Source organism: Hypanus sabinus, chromosome 3, assembly GCF_030144855.1.
Source record: "Hypanus sabinus isolate sHypSab1 chromosome 3, sHypSab1.hap1, whole genome shotgun sequence".
NCBI lineage: Eukaryota > Metazoa > Chordata > Chondrichthyes > Myliobatiformes > Dasyatidae > Hypanus > Hypanus sabinus.
The window spans coordinates 173,490,566-173,509,077 of NC_082708.1; the positions used below are offsets into that span (position 1 = coordinate 173,490,566).

At 42.2% G+C, this 18,512-nt stretch overlaps 1 protein-coding gene and 1 pseudogene across 3 annotated transcripts in view; one reads left to right on the forward strand and one right to left on the reverse strand.

Annotated features, from left to right (window-relative positions):
• LOC132390683 (nuclear pore glycoprotein p62-like) overlaps positions 1-7,697 on the reverse strand; it is a 62,247-nt pseudogene extending 54,550 nt beyond the window's left edge.
• The window catches only part of ctnna2 (catenin (cadherin-associated protein), alpha 2), a 1,188,004-nt gene that overhangs the window by 498,876 nt on the left and 670,616 nt on the right, over positions 1-18,512 (forward strand). The gene's annotated exons all lie outside the window — the stretch shown is intronic.

Genomic DNA, 18,512 nt, shown 5'->3' on the forward strand with positions numbered 1-18,512 from the left:
CAGGTAGCTTCCAATTCCTGTTCCATATGGAGCCAGGACTCAACACTTTTTGTAACAGGGCGACTTGCAATTTCTTGCACTCTTGGGTGCTGCATTTGCCATACCAAGCTGTGATGCATCCAGTGGGATCATTTTTACAGTGCATCTATGAAGAATGGTGAAGTCCAATAGTATCATATTGAATTTCCTTCACCTCCTGAGGAAGTAAAGGCACTAGTGTGCTTTCATGGTGTCTTTGTGGTTGCTCCAGGACAAACAATCGATGATGCTAAGTTCACTTAAGTGAATAGTTAATAGTTCACTTAACTATTTCAGATAAGGGTAGCTTTGTGATATAGCAGGTAACACTGCCTCTTCATAGGTCTGGGGACTTAGACTTGATTCCAATATTGGGTATTTTCTGTGACCGCATGGTTTCCTCCCACATTTCATGAGGTTGGTTAATTAGTCAATGTAAGTTATTACTTTGTGTAGATAAGTGATCAACAAAAAAATCAAAGGGGAATTGATGAACATGTGGGAGAGAAAAAATGCAAAGCTACCTGGAAATAAATGGCAATGATAGGATTGCTCTTCTGGGAGCTGGCATAAACCCAGCTGGCCTCAGGTGTTAATGAGTAGGATGTAGGATTGGAGTGATTTATTGTTAGATTGGATTGGTTTATTGTTGTCATGTATACCAAGGAAAAGTGAAAGGTTTATGCTTTCCATTCCAATCAGACACATAATTACATGGTGGTACTAAAAAGGAAAAACAAGGATTAAGAATATGAAGTTGTGGCTACAGAGAAATGAAGTGCAAGCTGACATCTGAAGTATGGGGTAAAATAGTTGCTCAAGAGTTATTATTTTAGGTTTTGAGAGATCATCCAATAGTCTGATAAAAGGTGGATAAAAGTGGTCCTTGAGTCTCTGATGGCACCAGTTTAATTGATTCATCTGATTAAGTGTATTGACACCATGTTCTCTCTCTCTGTGCCTGGTCAACATTTCAGCTGGCATAGTGTGCTTCTTATATTTTTACAGAGGAAATGTCACACCAGGGCACATTTTTGTATTTGAGCATAGGTAAAAAAAATGCTGAAGCTCTGAACTTGCATTCCCTTATTTCTGTGTCCTCCCTTTTCACAATACCTTGCCCATTAGAGTTACAATATATTGTTAATATTTTCAAGCTTTAATAACTACACTCTGACCAATTAAATCAGAACATGACTTTCAGCATATTAATGATATTGTTCTCAGTACTCCAGGCACAATTTTGCATCTACTGTACGTTTCTTTCATTACAACTAGACTTTGGAAGCACTTTATTACTTGTGGAATACTGTGAGACATCCTGAATAGATCATGAGACACATCATAGAATTCAAATCTTTATTTTCTTTTCAGTAGGGAAAAGAAATTCAATGGAGAATTTTTTTCTGTTCAATTGATTTTGTTTCATTCAACATTCAGTGATTAAAATATTATTAATTTGAAGTTGATTAAAAGCAAAATACAGAATTTTTTGCCAATGTACACTATTTGCTCTGATCAAATGATTTACCAGTAATAAAATCTCTGAACTTCACCCAGGGCATACTGTGATAAAACAAATCTCCAGACTTTCTAATTACACATTAATTAGTATTTTTTCCATATTTCTGGAGAGGCAGGGTCACAAAATTAGTGGACTGACAGTCAATTGTTCAGTAGGTCTTCAAGTCACTTTCTCATATTTATCTATTGTCACATCAGAGACTTATGGAAAAAACACTGTGCTGAAGTTATATAATTTCTACATATGGCAATGCATTTATTATTACCACGTGCACCAAGATACAGTGTAAAACTTTTGTTTGCATGCCATCCAGACAGATCATTCCATACACAAGAACTTTGAAGTAGTACAAATGAAAAAAACACAGAATATGATGCTAGAATTACAGAGAACAGGCAGTATATGTAGACAAATAAAATGCAGACATGTAAATGTAGGCTGAGAGATCAATAATTCATCTTTATTCTATATGAGGTCCATTCGAGTGTCTTATAACAGTGGGATAGATTGTCCTTAAATATGATTGTATGAATTCTTAAGCTTTTGTATCTGTGTCCGAATGGAGGGGTGAGAGAAGAGAATGATCAGGATAGAAGGGGTCCTTGATTAGCTGCTTTCCTGAGGCAGTAAGAAATGCAGACATAGTTAAATAATCAAACATTCCTTTGGCTTTTAAATTGATGCCATTCTGTGTACTTAACAAATAGCCAACGAGCAGCAGAACTCAATGAAAATGAGCATTCTCAGTGTTCCAACACATCGATCTATTTACTAACCAAAATGTTACATGGAAGTTTTGTTATATTATTTTGTTAATATTTTCAAGTTTTAAAACAACACTCCAATCAATTGAATCATAATAATTGATTTTTGGTCTCGTCTGTGTTTCTATGAAGTTGTGAATTGTCCTGAAATAATTGAAATCTGAAAATTTTGTTCATTTTTCAGATTTTTGGTAATGGTGGCAAGGCCAGCATTTTTGTTGCCATTTCCTATTGCTCTGTAACAAAGTGGCTTGCTCAGCTGGTCAAATGAATTTTGAGAGTCAAACACCATTGTTGGGCATTACTTACTGGGATAAATTGGATAGGCTTAGCTTATTTTCCCTGCAGTATGAAGGTGACCTGATAGAAGTATATAAGATTATCAGAAGCGTAGATAGGGTAAAGAAGTGACATATTCTTCGTATCGTTGAGAGTATCAAAAGTAAAAGGGCATAGTGTTTAGGAGTGAGGTACGAAATTTAAAGGTGATCTTAAGGGCTATTTTATTTGCATGTTGCCAAAAAACGTAGTGTAATCAGATATGATTAAAATGTACCTTATTCCACTACCTCTTTTACTTACAAATGTAAGTAGGTAAGTCTTAGAAAGATGTGATCCTCATAAAAACTGGGGCTGATCCTCAACCACTGAACCACTTTTTTTAGTGTTATCACTATTTTTCTTGATTCCTTTAATATCCAGTTATCTTTTGAATGAATGCCAAAACTGAGCATTCATTGGCATAGGATCAAGAACCTTTCAGATTCAGTATCCTTTCCTTAAAAAAAAATGTTCCTTCATCTCAGTCCAAAATGGCTTTACCATTCTTAAATGGTGGCCTCTGCTGCTGTCTCAATTTCAGTAATATTTGAATAATATTGTAATTATATTGTTTGATTAAGCACTCTTTCATTTGAATACATAATTTATTATGGGTTATATGTAAAAGCACGTGAATGGCATACGTCATCATGCCCCCCATGTCTTACTGTACACGTGCACTTCACTTAAGTAGATACAAAACGAAGGCATGCATTCCTGGTTCTATGTTTTTTTTCAATTACTTTTATGTTTTGGAGTTACAAAGCATGACACCAGCTTCTTAGCTCTCCAATAAGCATAAGTGTCCTCCCTTCTATCTATTCTTCAATCCTTTGTGAATATTGTACATCTCAATGTGATTTCTCATTCATCTACAATCCAGAGAATAATTTTTCAGTCGTTACTGTCTGTGCCTGTGTGACTGAGAGGAAAAATCTAGTTCGATTAAGTAAGGCCTCAGAAAGGACTGAAAGTATGTATGTCCACAACTTCTTCAATTTATACTGTTTGGGATTGTGTGACACGATTGCGTCTCAGCCAAGAAGTGCACACAATCTTCTTTGAAAAGGCCATGAGGTCATACTGTCATGCTGCCCTGCGGACCATCCTTGTGTGATTGCACATCAGCCTTGTTATGAGAGCATCCCAGTTGTAGCCCTCATCTGAGCTTTCTGGGGTGATATGATTGCATGGACCTCCCCTTGGCAAGCCCCCATACCTGATTTTCTATGCCTGCTGCCAAGCTTTTTTTTTAAAGAGTTACATAATGGTAATGGGCCCTTTTGGCCCAACCATCTGGTGTCCCCTCCCTCCCCCCCCCCAAATACACACACATGTGACCAATTAATCTTCTAACCTGAACATCTTTGGAATATTGAAAGAAATTAGGGTACCCAATAAGATGGTGCCATTAAGTGGGACTTTTTGAGTGCTGCTCCAATGGAAATCATCTAGTATTCCTGTTTAGGACAACTACAGCTGAAACCCACAGTCACAACCATGGGTAGTTCAGTACAAAGCATGGTTTTAAGATACTTAAAAAGTTCACTGAAACTCAAAATCAACATTTCTCAGATAGCAAGTGCAGTTCCCCTATAAGAAAACTGAAGTGGGAATGCCCCAGTAATCTACAGGTACAATTATAATGCAGAGACTCTAGACTTCCACTCCTGACTATCCTGCTGGCTAATGTACAGTGTTTGGACATTAAAATTGATTATCTCAGAGCAAGATTACTGGACCTGAGGTACATTAAGGACTCCTTTGTACTTTGCTTCACCGAAACATGGCTATTCCCTGCTATTTCAAACACAGCAATGTAGCCTAGCCATTGTCAGTAAAGACAGGACAGTTCAGGCTTTTAAAGGCAGAGGTGGTAGAGTACATTTTATGATTAACTCATCGTGATGCATAAACGTGGTGGTTCTGCCTCAGACCTGCTCATTCAACCTGGAATATCCAGAGGTGAAATGTCATCCTTTTTATCTGCTGAGGGAATTTTCTGCTATCATGCTAATAGTGATGTACAATCCACTTCACACCCTGAAGCCTTCCTATTGTTGCGGGAGACTTCAACCAGGCCAGCTTGAAGAAATCTCTGAACAACTACCACCAACATAACACCTGTTGCTAACACTCTTGACTACTTCATACAACCATCAAGAATGCCTACTGTACTATTCCATACCCACACCTTGGAAATTCTGATCACATGGCAGTACCTCTATTACCAGTGTATAGGCAGAGACTAAAGTCCACAGCACCAATGGTGAGGACTACGAAGGTATGGTCAAGGGAGGCAGAGGAGCTTTTAGAGGACTGCTTTGAGTTAGTGGACTGGACAATATTCAGGAGAGTGAATGAATATACCACAGTTATCACTGACCTCAACAAGCCTGTGTAGATGAATGTGTGCTTTCAAGAACATACTGGATGTACCCAAACCAAATGCCATGGATGTACCAGGAGATTTGTAGTCTTCTAAGTGGCAGTCAAGATCGGTGATTCAGGTCTGAGTACGATCTACAGAAGGCCATATTAAAGGTTAGGGAGGGAATCTGATGCATGCCAGCTCTCGAAGAGTTTGCAGACCATTACTCAATATTTCAAGAGTTCTGTTTAATATCAGGGAAATGTATGCAGTATGCATCCTGAAACTCTTGTTCTTAGCAGACATCCATGAAGACAGAAGAATGTCCCAAAGAATGAGTGACAGTTAAAACATTAGAACAGCAAAGCCTCCCCTACTCCCCCTTTACGCACAAGCAGCAGTAAACCTTCACCTACTCCCCCCTTCCGCAAAAAAGCCATTTCACCCACCAAGCAAGCAATTGCAAAGCCCCCAATAACACCACGATCTTAAGTACAACAAATACTAATGATTTGCCTGACAATTCAACATACAGCAGGCTCTCTCTCCCTAATAAAGGGAAAAAACGGTGCTCCCTTTCACAGAGAGAAGGGAGACATAACAAAACAACTTGTTGATTTGTGATGATAAAGTCGGCAGTGCCACTTTCCTTCCTGAGTTCTCCGACTCGAGGATCAGCAACAATCTCCCTTCCACCAATGAGAGAGTTTCTCTAGTACAGCGCCTCTGGCAGCTGATCTGCTGCTTCTGATATTCCATTTTCTCCTGTAACGCTTCAGTCAGTGGCATCGGCGTAGGATCAGCCATCCAGGGGTGACAAACCTTGGAACCCCAAAGGAGTGCTTGTCTGCTAGGCTGTGTCCTTGAGATTTCGAACAGCGGCCCGTCGTGAGCCCCCAGGAGCGGGTCCTGCCATCACAAAGAACTGAAGTCTGAGTGTAATGCCAGCTCAGAGTCTTCACCAGAACCCCATACACCCTAAGAAGGGAAAAGGGAGACATTAAAAGTAGAAATTGAGCTTCCTTCTTCCTGCAAAGCTAAACCTAAAATCATGAATGACTGTGATGCTTCACTCCCAGATGACCTCAAAACATTGTACGCATGTTGTGAAAGGGTGAATAAAGCTACACCTGTGCAAAGCTCTGCAGCATCTCATGACCCTGTGATCTCTGTCTCTGAGGCTGATATCAGAGCATCTTTTAATAGAGTGAACTCTCACAAGGCGTCAGGCTCCAATGGTGAACCTGGTAGGGCTCTGAAAACCTGTGCTAACCTACTCACGGGAGTATCCAAAGACACCTTCAATCTCTCTCAGCTGCAGTTGGAGGTTAACACCTGCTTCAAATGTCAGCAATAAATCAGTGCCAAGAAGAACATGGTGAGCTACCTCAATGACTCTCACCCAATGTCATTCATATCTACTGTAATGAAATGCTGTGAGAGGTTAGTCATGGCTAGAATCAACTCCTGCCTAAGCAAGGAGATGGGCCTGCTGCAATTTGCTGATCGCCACAATAGGCCTACAGCGGATGCAATCTCATTGGCTTTCTACTGGGCCCTGGGTCACCTGGACAGTACCTACATCAGGCTGCTGTTTATTGTATATAGCTTAGCTTTCAACACCATCATACTCTCAGTTCTAATCAACAAGCTCCGAAACCTGGGCCTCTGTACCTTCCTCTGCAACTGGATCCTTGACCTCCTCATTGGGAACCACAGTGTGTGCAGATTGAAAACAATATCTTCTCCTCACTGACCTTAAGGATACAGGCTTAACACTCTATTCTCTCTACATCCATGGCTGTGCGGCTAAGGACAATCTGTGTGGCTAAGGCCATCTGTAAATTGCTGACAACACAGCTATTGTTACAAGAAATTCAGATGTTGATGAAGAGGTGCACAGGAGCAAGATAGATCAGCTGGTTGAGAGGTATCACAGCAACAATCTTACATTCCACATCAGTAAGACCAAGGAATTGATTGTGGACTTCAAGAAGGTTAAGTTGAGGGAACACACATCAGCCCTCATCAAAGGATCAAAAATGGAAAGGGTGAACTGTGTCAAGTACCTTGTGTCAACATCTCTGAGCATCTATGCTGGGCAGAACAGATTGATATAATTACAAAGTAGGCACAGCAGCAGCTACATTTCATTAGGAGTTTGAGGAGACTTTTTATGTCACCAAAGAGACTGGCAAATTTCTACAGATGTGCTGTGGAGAGCATTCTAACTGGTTGCATCAGCATCTGATGTGGAGGAACCACTGCAAAAGATCAGAAAAAAACAACTTTTTGTAGTACCTATTTAATTTAAATGTATATATTGTAAGTAGTATCTATATACTTACTATACTTTATAGTTTTTATTATGTATTGCAATCTACTACTATCTCAAAACAACATTATTTAATCTAATTCTGATTCCGATTCACCCAAAGGGTGGTCATGGGGAGAATGTACTCAGTCTATACAAACAATGGAAGAAATCACCCCTGACCTCTGGCGATGTAATAGTGTTACTATTACGCTCTATACTGCAACCCACTAGCGACTGGTGTACTTCCTATGATCTAAATCTCTCCAATCTGCTCATGCCTTTCAGTGTTCTGCTTTGTTCCCGTGGGGTGTCAGATGCATCCTTGATATGATGATCATTCTCTCACTTTTCACCCACCAGTTTCTGCATTTCCTGCTCCATGTCGCCCTCTCCTGGGGAGAGGGTAGCATGGTTTTTCCCAAGACCCTGCAGAGATAAAACAGTTCACATGTAGGCATTGACAGAAATGTGGTTGTATTGATGCAGTAGCACAGGATGATGAAAGTGTTCATAGATAATCAAAAGATAATTGTTATAATTATAGTCAAATATCATGAGTAAGTATTCTTGACAGTTTGCAGTTTGGCAATCGTGGTATGTGGATTGGCGGCTCCTTGACCCATTGATCATCGGGTGCTTGCCTTCATTGGTGTTAGGCAAGAGCCTCTTTTCCATCTGGATGTCTTCCAATATATGTGTAAAGAGCTGAAGTATCTTTTCATTACGTCAGTCTGCTGGCTTAGTCTATGTGACAGTGCAGGTTTTCTCTGAGAGTTCTAGTTTCTTCCCACATTCCAAGGATATATGAGTTAGGGTTAGTAAGTTGTGGACATACAACGTTGGCACTGGGTGCTTGATGACATTTGTGGGCTGCACCCAGAACATCCTTGGGCTGTGTTGTTGATGCAAAGCATCACACTTCACTCCATGTTTCAATGCTTTGATGTATGTGTGACAAATAAAGTAAATCTTCAAACAAACATTTAAAAATAATCTTTAAAATCCTTTAATAGGATGTCAAGAATATATAGTCAATGTTGTGGTGTGTAGGGCATCTTGGAAAAGTGAGAGAGAGAGAGAGAGAGAGAGAGAGAGAGAGAACACACACACACACATGGCTAAGTAAGTAAAATCATGAAAGAGCAACAGTTATATTTGAATATAATAAGGTCAATTTGATTACATGCCCTTGCTCCATTCTGTGGAGATTTGCATTTCATGCTAATACTTCTCTTGCCAGTTCTAATGGAGGCCCTGGCAAGTCTTTTGATATGTCTGGCAGACAGGACATCTCTCCTGGCATCAATCTCTGGAGGTCTCCATACCAGTCTGAGTTAGATCTTGGAGCTTTACTGTATTTCTACCTGCAGCCTCTTCCAACTTCCCAGCAACACTAATGCCTGTTGCTGAAGTCCATCTATCCTGGAAAATGTGTTGATAATACTCCAGTATCTTTATAATTGATATGCAATAAAATTAAAGTCAATCATTAAGCATAATGATCAGTCATTAATCATTGTGAAGATCAATAATTGCACATAAAGGGAGTCCTCAGAAATGTGATGAGTCTTATGAATGTTGAGGCAGTTTTTATTGGGCCATTGGCCTCTTCCTGCTTCGTTTTTTTTGGTTATTTGTGAAGCTGTGAATAAAATTGAAGATTGTGCAATAATCAGCAGAAAATCTCCGTCTGAGTTGCAATGGAAGTTTGGTCATTCATTAAGGAACTGAAAGTGGTTGGACTTAGGATATCATTGTAAATTACTATTGCTATGATCTGCTGAGAGAACTGACTTTCAATATCTGGTTGCATCTTCCTTTCTGTTAAGTGTGTCTTCAACAATTGGAATATTTAGTCCTTGATGCCTACTTGACTTCAATTCACCAGCTCTCTTCGATGCTTCACTTGTCCTATTGCCATCTGGGTGCTGTGCAATAACTCTCACCGTGTCTCTGTAATTCAGCACTGCACCAGGACTGCACTTCGATTTGGGGCTATATTGTCCTGAAAAATACTCAGGTTGAACATTGCTGAACCATTTCTTTTGGTGAGCAAATTGAGAGTAAACTGATTAGCAAATAATTAGATTAACCCTCAATATTTTTGCTCTCTTTTTGCACTACTTAATTTTCTTTAAATGTATTTCTTATTGCATTTTACATACCCCATTTCCAGAAAAGTTGGGATATTTTCCAAAATGCAATAAAAACAAAAATCTGTGATATGTTAATTCACGTGAACCTTTATTTAACTGACAAAAGTACAAAGAAAAGATTTTCAATAGTCTTACTGACCAAGTTAATTGTATTTTGTAAATATACACAAATTTAGAATTTGATGGCTGCAACACACTCAACAAAAGTTGGGTCAGAGTTCAAATAAGCTTGAAAAGTGCTCAGAATGTTCAAGTAACACAAGTTTGGAAGACTCCACAGTAAGCAGGCTAATTGGTAACAGGTGAGGTATCATGACTGGGTATAAAAGTAACGTCCATCAAAGGCTCAGTCTTTGCAAGCAAGGACGGGTTGTGGCTCACCCCTTTTTGCCAAAATTCATGAGAGAATTGTTAGTCAGTTCAAAAGGAACATTTCCCAATGCAAGATTGCAGAGAATTTAGGTCTTCCAACATCAACAGTACATAATATTGTGAAAAGATTCAGAGAATTCGGAGACATCTCAGTGCATAAAGGGCAAGGTTGGAAACCACTGTTGAATGCGCGTGATCTTTGAGCCCTCAGGCGGCACTGCCTAAGAAACCGTCATGCTACTGTGACAATTATAGTCACCTGGGCTCGGGAGTACTTTGGAAAACCATTGCCACTTAACACAGTCCGTTGCTGCATCCAGAAATGTAACTTGAAACTGTATTACGCAAGAAGGAAGCCATACATCAACTCTATGCAGAAACGCCGGTGAGTTCTGTGGGCCCGAGTTCATCTCAGATGGACCGAAAGACTGTGGAACCGGGTGCTGTGGTCAGATGAGTCCACATTTCAGCTAGTTTTCAGAAAAAATGAGCGTTGAGTTCTCCGTGCCTAAGATGAAAACGATCATCCTGATTGTTATCAGCGAAAGGTGCAAAAGCCAGCATCTGTGATGGTATGGGGGTGCATCAGTGCCCACGGCATGGGTGAGTTGCATGTATGTGAAGGTACCATTGACTCTGAGACATATATTAGGATTTTAGAGAGACATATGTTGCCATCAAGGCAATGTCTCTTCCCGGGACGTCCATGCTCATTTCAGCAGGACAATGCCAGACCACATTCTGCACGGGCTACAACAGCATGGCTTTGTAGACACAGAGTGTGTGTGCTTGACTGGCCTGCTGCCAGTCCAGATCTATCCCCTATTGAAAATGCCTGGCGCATCATGAAGAGGAGAATCAGACAACGGAGACCACGGACTGTTGAGCAGCTGAAGTCTTATATCAAGAAAGAATTGACAAAATTTTCAATTACAAATCTACTACAATTAGTATCCTCAATTCCAAAATGATTAACAAGTGTTATTAAAAGGAAAGGTGATGTAACACAATGGTAAACATGCTTCTGTCCCAAATTTATTGAGTGCGTTGCAGCCATCAAATTCTAAATTTGTGTATATTTACAAAATACAATTAAGTTGGTCAGTAAAACTATTGAAAATCTTTTCTTTGTACTTTTGTCAGTTAAATAAAGGTTCACATGAATTAACATATCACAATTTTTTGTTTTTATTGCATTTTGGAAAATATCCCAACTTTTCTGGAAATGGGGTTTGTATAATTTCTTTATTATTATGTATTGCAATGGATAGCTGCAGCATAAGAACAGATCTCACGCTGTATGCCAGTGATATTAAACCTGATTCTAATTCTGAATTGGATTTATTCAGTGTTTTTTTTGTGGACAAGAGATATCTAGACAACCTTTGAAATTATTGAGTCAATGTTTGAATTGAAACAGCAGCCAATGCTGGAATGTGTCTTCAATAGTGGAATTGGATATTGTCTTCTCCCAAATTCTTTGCTGTATTCTTTGCTTTAAGATGCTCCTTTGATGTAACTAGGAGTGGATTGAATTTGCTGAATATTGATTTCCCAGATTGTGGAAATGTTAGGAGGAAGTTAAGGTGGATCATCCATTCAACATTTCTGGATGAATGTTTCAGACATTATTGGAGAGTCATGGTATTGATAATGAAGATTGATCCCCAAAGGTGGATCAGAAGTCTGAAAGTCTGTGACTTCACTGCAAAAGGCAGAGTTCTTATATCTGCGCATCCACTGGACACAGAGAGTTAGAAGTGTTTTATTCTGGGATTGTCTGTGTGTGAGAGCAAATGCATAGGTAGGAGGAAAGGGGCTTGTTTTGGTGCAATTGTTTTGTTTCTGTTGTTCAGCTGTTGTTGTTACTTGTGTTATTCTGCTGAACATTGTGGATATGCTATTTTGACATCAGAATGTGTGGCAACTTTTGCCGCTATCCCTAGAATTTCTTTAAGTTGTGTTGGTTCTTGGCGGAAATGACACATTTCAATGCACACGTGATAACTGAATCTGAATCTGAGTCTTTATTACACTCACTCTGGAATCCACTATCATTGAAGATGGAGGTGTTCTTGGAAATCTTCCTTCTGTTAGCTACATATGGCTAGATCGCATTGCAATAATTTGATCTGATATGTTAACTGTGTCATCACTTTGCTTTGTATTTTGCATCCTATATTTTTGACTATATCTAGCATTGTCAGAGGAAGGCAAAGCATGCAGATTGTGGCATCAAACAATATTTATCATCTGCAGAATTTTACAGTTTTATATCCAGTGATGCATGAAGCAAATCATTGCCACTTTCTTCCAAGAGGACTGGCTGCATTTCATTCTCATTTGCCAGGGAGTAGAAGGCGGAACTGGAGATTATTGGCTTTCTGATGACATGGTGTATTGCTGCCTGCAGCAATGCTTTGTTTTGGATGTTATATTTTAGATTGCTGGATTGCTTTCATAGTATACAAGCACCTTTATATTGTAGCATTTACATCCACAATAACGGAAGACTCAGCTTTGATTAGCAGCAGGCAGAAGTTGAAAGATCACAATCTAAGATCTCACTGCAGCACCCTGTCACTTGGTGACCTTGCTTGTGCTTCAACAGTGCTGCTTCAAGGTTGGATCTACCAGTGTTGAAAGAGAAGCCCAATGTTTCTAAAGCAGAGCAGATGGCCTATGAGCTGTTTGAAGCCCCGTGCTAAACTACCTAACCAACTCACCAAAATCTTGCTCATCAGCCCCTATATTGAGTTTTCAGAGACACCATGTGACTCCAAAGCTTGTTGATTCAGAGTTGCAGGGCAGAGGTCAGATGAAACAATCTGATTGTTGAAATCATACTTTACACAAAGAGAGATGCCAAACTGTTGCTAAACATGTTGGTTCTGCTTTATTCTCTTTCTCAAAGATATATCAGTGCCAGGATAATAAAATATATTGCTCTACAGATTTTCAAAATACTCTCCAATTATTTGTATTGATTAGTTAAAGAGCCATTGTTCTTCATTTAGAAAAGCCAGCAGCTAAAATATTTAATGTCAGATTTCCTGTGTTCTTCTTCAAATGATTTTTTTTTCCCTAAATCTTTGCCTTTATATGATTTCTGTTCTCTCTGCTGCTGTCTCTGGTTTGGCAGGAATAAACTGGGGCTACCAAACCTCATTTCAATCAAAATGGGAGATGTCAAAATTACATCCTGGGGAATGGTGTTGCTGCATTTAAGCCACTGTTTCAATTACCATCCATTCCATTTACTCTAATTGGTTTAACTTAAAATATAGTTGCACAGTTTAAATTATCTATCTGATTACTGTTTCAATTTCTACACAGATGGCAACAGCTTGGGTTTATGCCAGCATTGAGCTGCAGAGTCATTTCACTTGGGTAAATTTTTGAGATTTTTTTCTTTTATTTATTCATTTTTTGGGGGATCTGAGGAGATGCACACTTATTGCTCAATGCAAAAAAAAAACCTGAGGTGGAGGGTAAAGCTTATTGAATGGTTGCAATCCTACTGGCGAATGCTGTTGAGAAAGGAGTGTGCAACTTGGAGGGCAATCTGCTGGCCGTGATGTTCAAATATACCTGGAGTCTGTTTCTTTGGTGGTGGAGAACCTGACTTTAGGAGGTGTTGCTGGAATAGGCTTGCTGAGTGATTGTAGTGGATTTTGAAGGTGGCACGTTCTGCACCAGTTGTGGGAGCAATGAGTAGAGCAGTGGGTGACATACCAATCAAATAGCCTGTTTTATTGTTATCAATAATGAGCTTCCTGAGTATAAATGGGACTACACTCATCCAGACAAGTGAAGGGTATTCTGTCAGAGAAAGGCACAAAACTCGTGTTCTATTGGGAAACCCTACCAAGCATTTAAAAGACTTGGATTACCTACAGCAGGTGCCTCAAAGCACTCAGAGATGTAGCCATTGCTGTTTCCAAGACTACCGGAAGAAATGAGCCAATGTCAGTGTCTTATCTGAAGCCAACTCCCCCAGTAATTGCGGAACCAGTTTTGCAGAGCAGGCCCCGTTATCCATATGCCTTACACAGGGCTCGTGAAGTGGACAGTCTTTACTGATGTCTGTCATGGGATGAAATTACTGAGGGGCTGGGGAAAGATTCAAAGATGTCAACAAAACCTTTTAGAAAAAAGTGCAGCATTCACTCAGGCTCCTGGGAATTCATGGCCTGTATGATTTGAAGTAGAGAAACAATATTCAGGATGACACTGAGGTGTCAGGACCATGTATCATGAACACACAGTATTCCAAGGAAACTTGTGGAAGTAGCAAACCCACCTGCTACATCAGGTCCCTCCTGCACCATCTGTGTAAGAATTTGCAGAAACCATTCACTCTTCAGACTCCAAAGGAATAGAGGTAAATCATCCTCAATGCCAAGAAACTCTTGGAAGATGAAATAATACATATTTATTGAGATACAGAGTTGATAGACCCTTCTATCCTTCAAGCCATGCTGCCCAGCAATCCCCCAATCTAACCCTAGCCTAATTATGGGACAATTTACAATGATCAATTAATCTACGAACTGGTATGTCTTTGGATTATAGGAGGAAACTGGAGCACCTGGAAGAAACCTATGTGCTTACAGGGAGAAAGTACAAACTGCTTACAGACAGCAAAGGGAATTGAACCCTGATCATTGGTACTGTAAAGTGTTGTGCTAACCACTATATTACGGTGCTACTCCAAAAATTTCTGTGGGAGAGAATTAATGATCACTTGGAAAGGTAGAGATGAAACATAGACAGCCTACATGGCTTTGTCAAGAGCAGATCTTGTCTGACCAGTTTAATTGAATTCTTTGAAGAGGTAATAAAATTCATCAATGGGGACAGGGCATTTGATGTACTTGGAATTCAGTAAGGCCTTTGATTAAGTCCCATATAGGTGCCTGGTACAAAAGTTTAGGGTCCACAGTATCCTCAGCTAACTAGATCTAAAATTAGCTTGACAATAGGAGACCGAGGATGATGGTAAAGGGTTGTTTTTGCAGTTGGGTTCACAGGTTGAGTGTCTATGCCTAATGTTATCCCATTAGGATCAATCTAGAGATCCTTGTTGTTTCTAATATATGCGTTTTTAGGATAAGGGAGAAACTGTATGTATGCATTTATTTATTTAGAGATAAATTGTGGATCAAGCACTTCTGGCCCAAAACTGCCCCGCAACTCACCTATGTTTAAGCCTATCCTAATCACAGGACAATTTACAGTGACCAATTAACTATTACCCAGTACCTTATTTGCACAGAGAATGCTGGTACCTGGAATATACTGCCTGACAGAGAGATTGAAACTGGGTCATTAACAGCATTTAAGAAGTGTTTAGGTGAGATCTTGAGCTACATTTGATCAAGTGCTGGTTGATGGGATTAATACAGAAGGCTGCCCACTGGTCAGTGTAGATGAATTGATTCAATGGCCTCTTACCTTGTTGTATGATTCCATGACTCTGACTAAGAAAAAGTGATAGTAAAAGGCTTTAGGGGGTTATGACGTGAGTCATTTGCCATAGGATTTCCATCTTCTGAGCCTACTGTTTATTTGCACAACATAGTTATAGCTGTCAATGGTTATAGAGTCATGGAGCACTACCACACGAAACAAACCCACCAGCCCTTTAGACCATGTCGAACTATTATTCTGCCTTGTCCCATTGACTTGCACCTGGACCATTAGCCGTCCGGACCCCTCCTATTTATGTACTTCTCTTAAATGTTGAAATCACACCCAGGTACAGTACTTACACTGGCAGCTCATTCCACACTCTCATCACCTTCTGAGTGAAGATGTTCCCTTCAAACATTCCACCTACCACACTTAACCCATGACCTCTAGTTCTAGTTTCATCTAACCTCACTGGAAAAAAAAGTCTACTTGCATTGGTTCTAGAGTTTAGATGTTTATTACTGTACTGTGGCAACCCACTTTCTGCGCAGGCGAACCGGTTCACAAATAGCCAGCGCGCGGGGGGAGACTTTGGTAATGCACCTCTGACGTCATTTCCGCCCGGAGAGGGCGGTCGCTAGGGATTAAATGCCAGCGCCGCGAAGTTTGAATAAACTAGTCTCGAAACCAACTTACCAACTGCGTGTCATTATTTCAGCACTGTGTGTAGCTCATCTCTACATTGGTGACCCCAATGGTCCAAACGGGATTTGGACCAAAGATGACCGACTCTTGATCTGTTCACACAGTTTCGCTGAAACTGCCGACTTTCTGGACGTTGTGACTACGTGTGTGGTTTAGCCAAGCAGAAGCCCAGTTCCAGATTCAGCAGATATCTTCTGATTCCACACGTTACTATCACGTGGTGAGCGCCCTTGACCAGGAGACGGCCACCCAGGTTGTGGATTTCATACAGTTGCCCCCAGAAGAAGGCAAATATGAAGCATTCAAAGCACTGCTCATTGAGACCTTTGGCCTCTCACGGCGTGAGCTGGGTGCCCACCTGCTTCACCTGGACGGTTTGGGAGACAGGCTGCCGTCAGCATTGATGAATGAGATGCTGGCCCTGGCTGACGGACACAAGCCCTGCCTCATGTTTAAGCAAGCGTTCCTAGAGCAACTGCCCGAGGACATACATCTGCTGCTGGTCGACACAGATTTCAGCGACCCCCGGAAGGTGGCGGCCCGGGCAGAAGTGCTGTGGAAAGCCAAGAGGGAGAGCGTGGTGTCCGTTGGTCAGATTACCAGGCCACACGCCCAACAGCAGACCAGATCAGGCCCGGCAGGGGGGTGCACACAACATAGAGGCAGGAGTAAAGAGGACAGTGCACAGTGGTGTTTCTACCACCAGCGGTGGGGCACAAAAGCCCGTTGTTCTCGCCCGCCCTGCAAGAGCCAGGGCCAGGGCCAGGGCCAGCTGCTGCTAATGACTATGGTGGCTGGCCACCAGGACAGCCTCTTGTACGTCTGGGACAAACAGTCGGGATGCCGCTTCTTGGTCGACAGCGGAGCAGAAATCAGCATCTTGCTCCCGACGGGGTACGACACCCGCAAGAGGAAGCCAGGACCCACCCTGAGGGCCGCAAACAGCAGTACGATCCGGACCTACGACACCCGCACAATGCAGCTGCAGTTCGGCGCCAGCCGGTTCCCGTGGGACTTCACACTGACCGCCGTGGCCCAACCACTCCTGGGGGTGTACTTCCTGCAAGCTCACAGCCTGCTGGTCGACTTGCAAGGGAAAAGACTGGTACATGCCGAGACTTTCCAGACGTTCTCCCTGGGTGAAGCCTAGTTGCCGGCCTGGACTCCATCACGCTGTCGGACAACGAATTCACCTGAAACCTGGCGGACTTCCCATCGACTCTGGCACCGCAGTTCACAGTAGCCATGCCCAGACACAGGGTTCAGCACCACATCCCAAACAAGGGACCACCCCTCCATGCACGCGCACGAAGACTCCCCCTGGAAAAGTTCCGCCTGGCGAAGGAGGAGTTCAAGAGGATGGAGGAATTGGGGATCGTACGGAGGTCCGACAGCCCATGGGCCTTCCCCCTGCACATAGTCCCAAAGCAGCTGGGGGTTGGAGACCATACGGCGACTAGCGCAGACTGAACGAGGCTCCCACTCCAGACTGTTACCCCATGCCGCACATAACAGGACAGCAAGAGACAAGCACATACAGCAAACCTGCACAGGGCAAGAATATTTTCCAAAGTAGACCTCATTTGGGGATACCATCAAATCCCGGTGCATCCTGAAAACATCCCCAAAACAGCACTTATCACCCCGTTTGGCCTGCTCAAGTTCCTCTGAATGCTGTTCGAATGGACTAGTGGAACGCTTCCACCGTCACTTGAAGTTGGCTCTCATGGCCTGCCTGTGAGGACCTAACTGGGTGGACGAGCTTCCCTGGGTCCTGCTTGAAATTCGCACAGCGCCCAAAGAGGATCTGCACGCCTTGTCGGCCAAGTTGGTGTACGGTGCACCCCTGGCCGTCCCGGGAGCGTTCACACCATCCCCAAGGGGGCAAGAGGAAGAACCCGCAGCAGTCCTGGACAGTCTACGCGAGAGGCTCGGCAACCTTGCTCCCGTGCCAACTTCACAGCATGGATGGACCCCGACCTATGTACCCAAAGACCTGCAGAACTGTAAGTTTGTGTTTGTACGAAGGGGCGGACACCGGGCACCGCTACAGCGGTTGTACAATGGGCCGTTCAAGGTGATCAACAACAATGGGTCCATGTATGTTCTGGACATTGGGGGGAGAGAGGAGGTTTTCACGGTGGACCAACTCAAACCAGCCCATGTGGACTTGGCGCAGCCGGTTGAGGTTCAGGCACTGAAGCGCAGAGGCAGACCTCCCAAACAGAGGCTGATCCAGACTGTGGACATTGGGGGGTGTATCGCCGGTTCTGAGGGGGGGGGGGGGTTATGTAGCAAACCACTTTCTGCGCAGATGAACCGGCTCACAAATAGCCAGCACGTGGGGGGAGACTTTGGTAATGCACCTCTGACATCATTTCTGCCTGGAGAGGGCGGGCGCTAGGGATTAAATGCCAGCGCACGAAGTTTGAATAAACTAGACCCGAAATGACTTACCGACTGCGTGTCGTTATTTCAGCATTGTGTGTAGCACATCGCTACAGTACCTTGTATGCTATCTGATCTCAAAATATCTGTTATAGCCGTT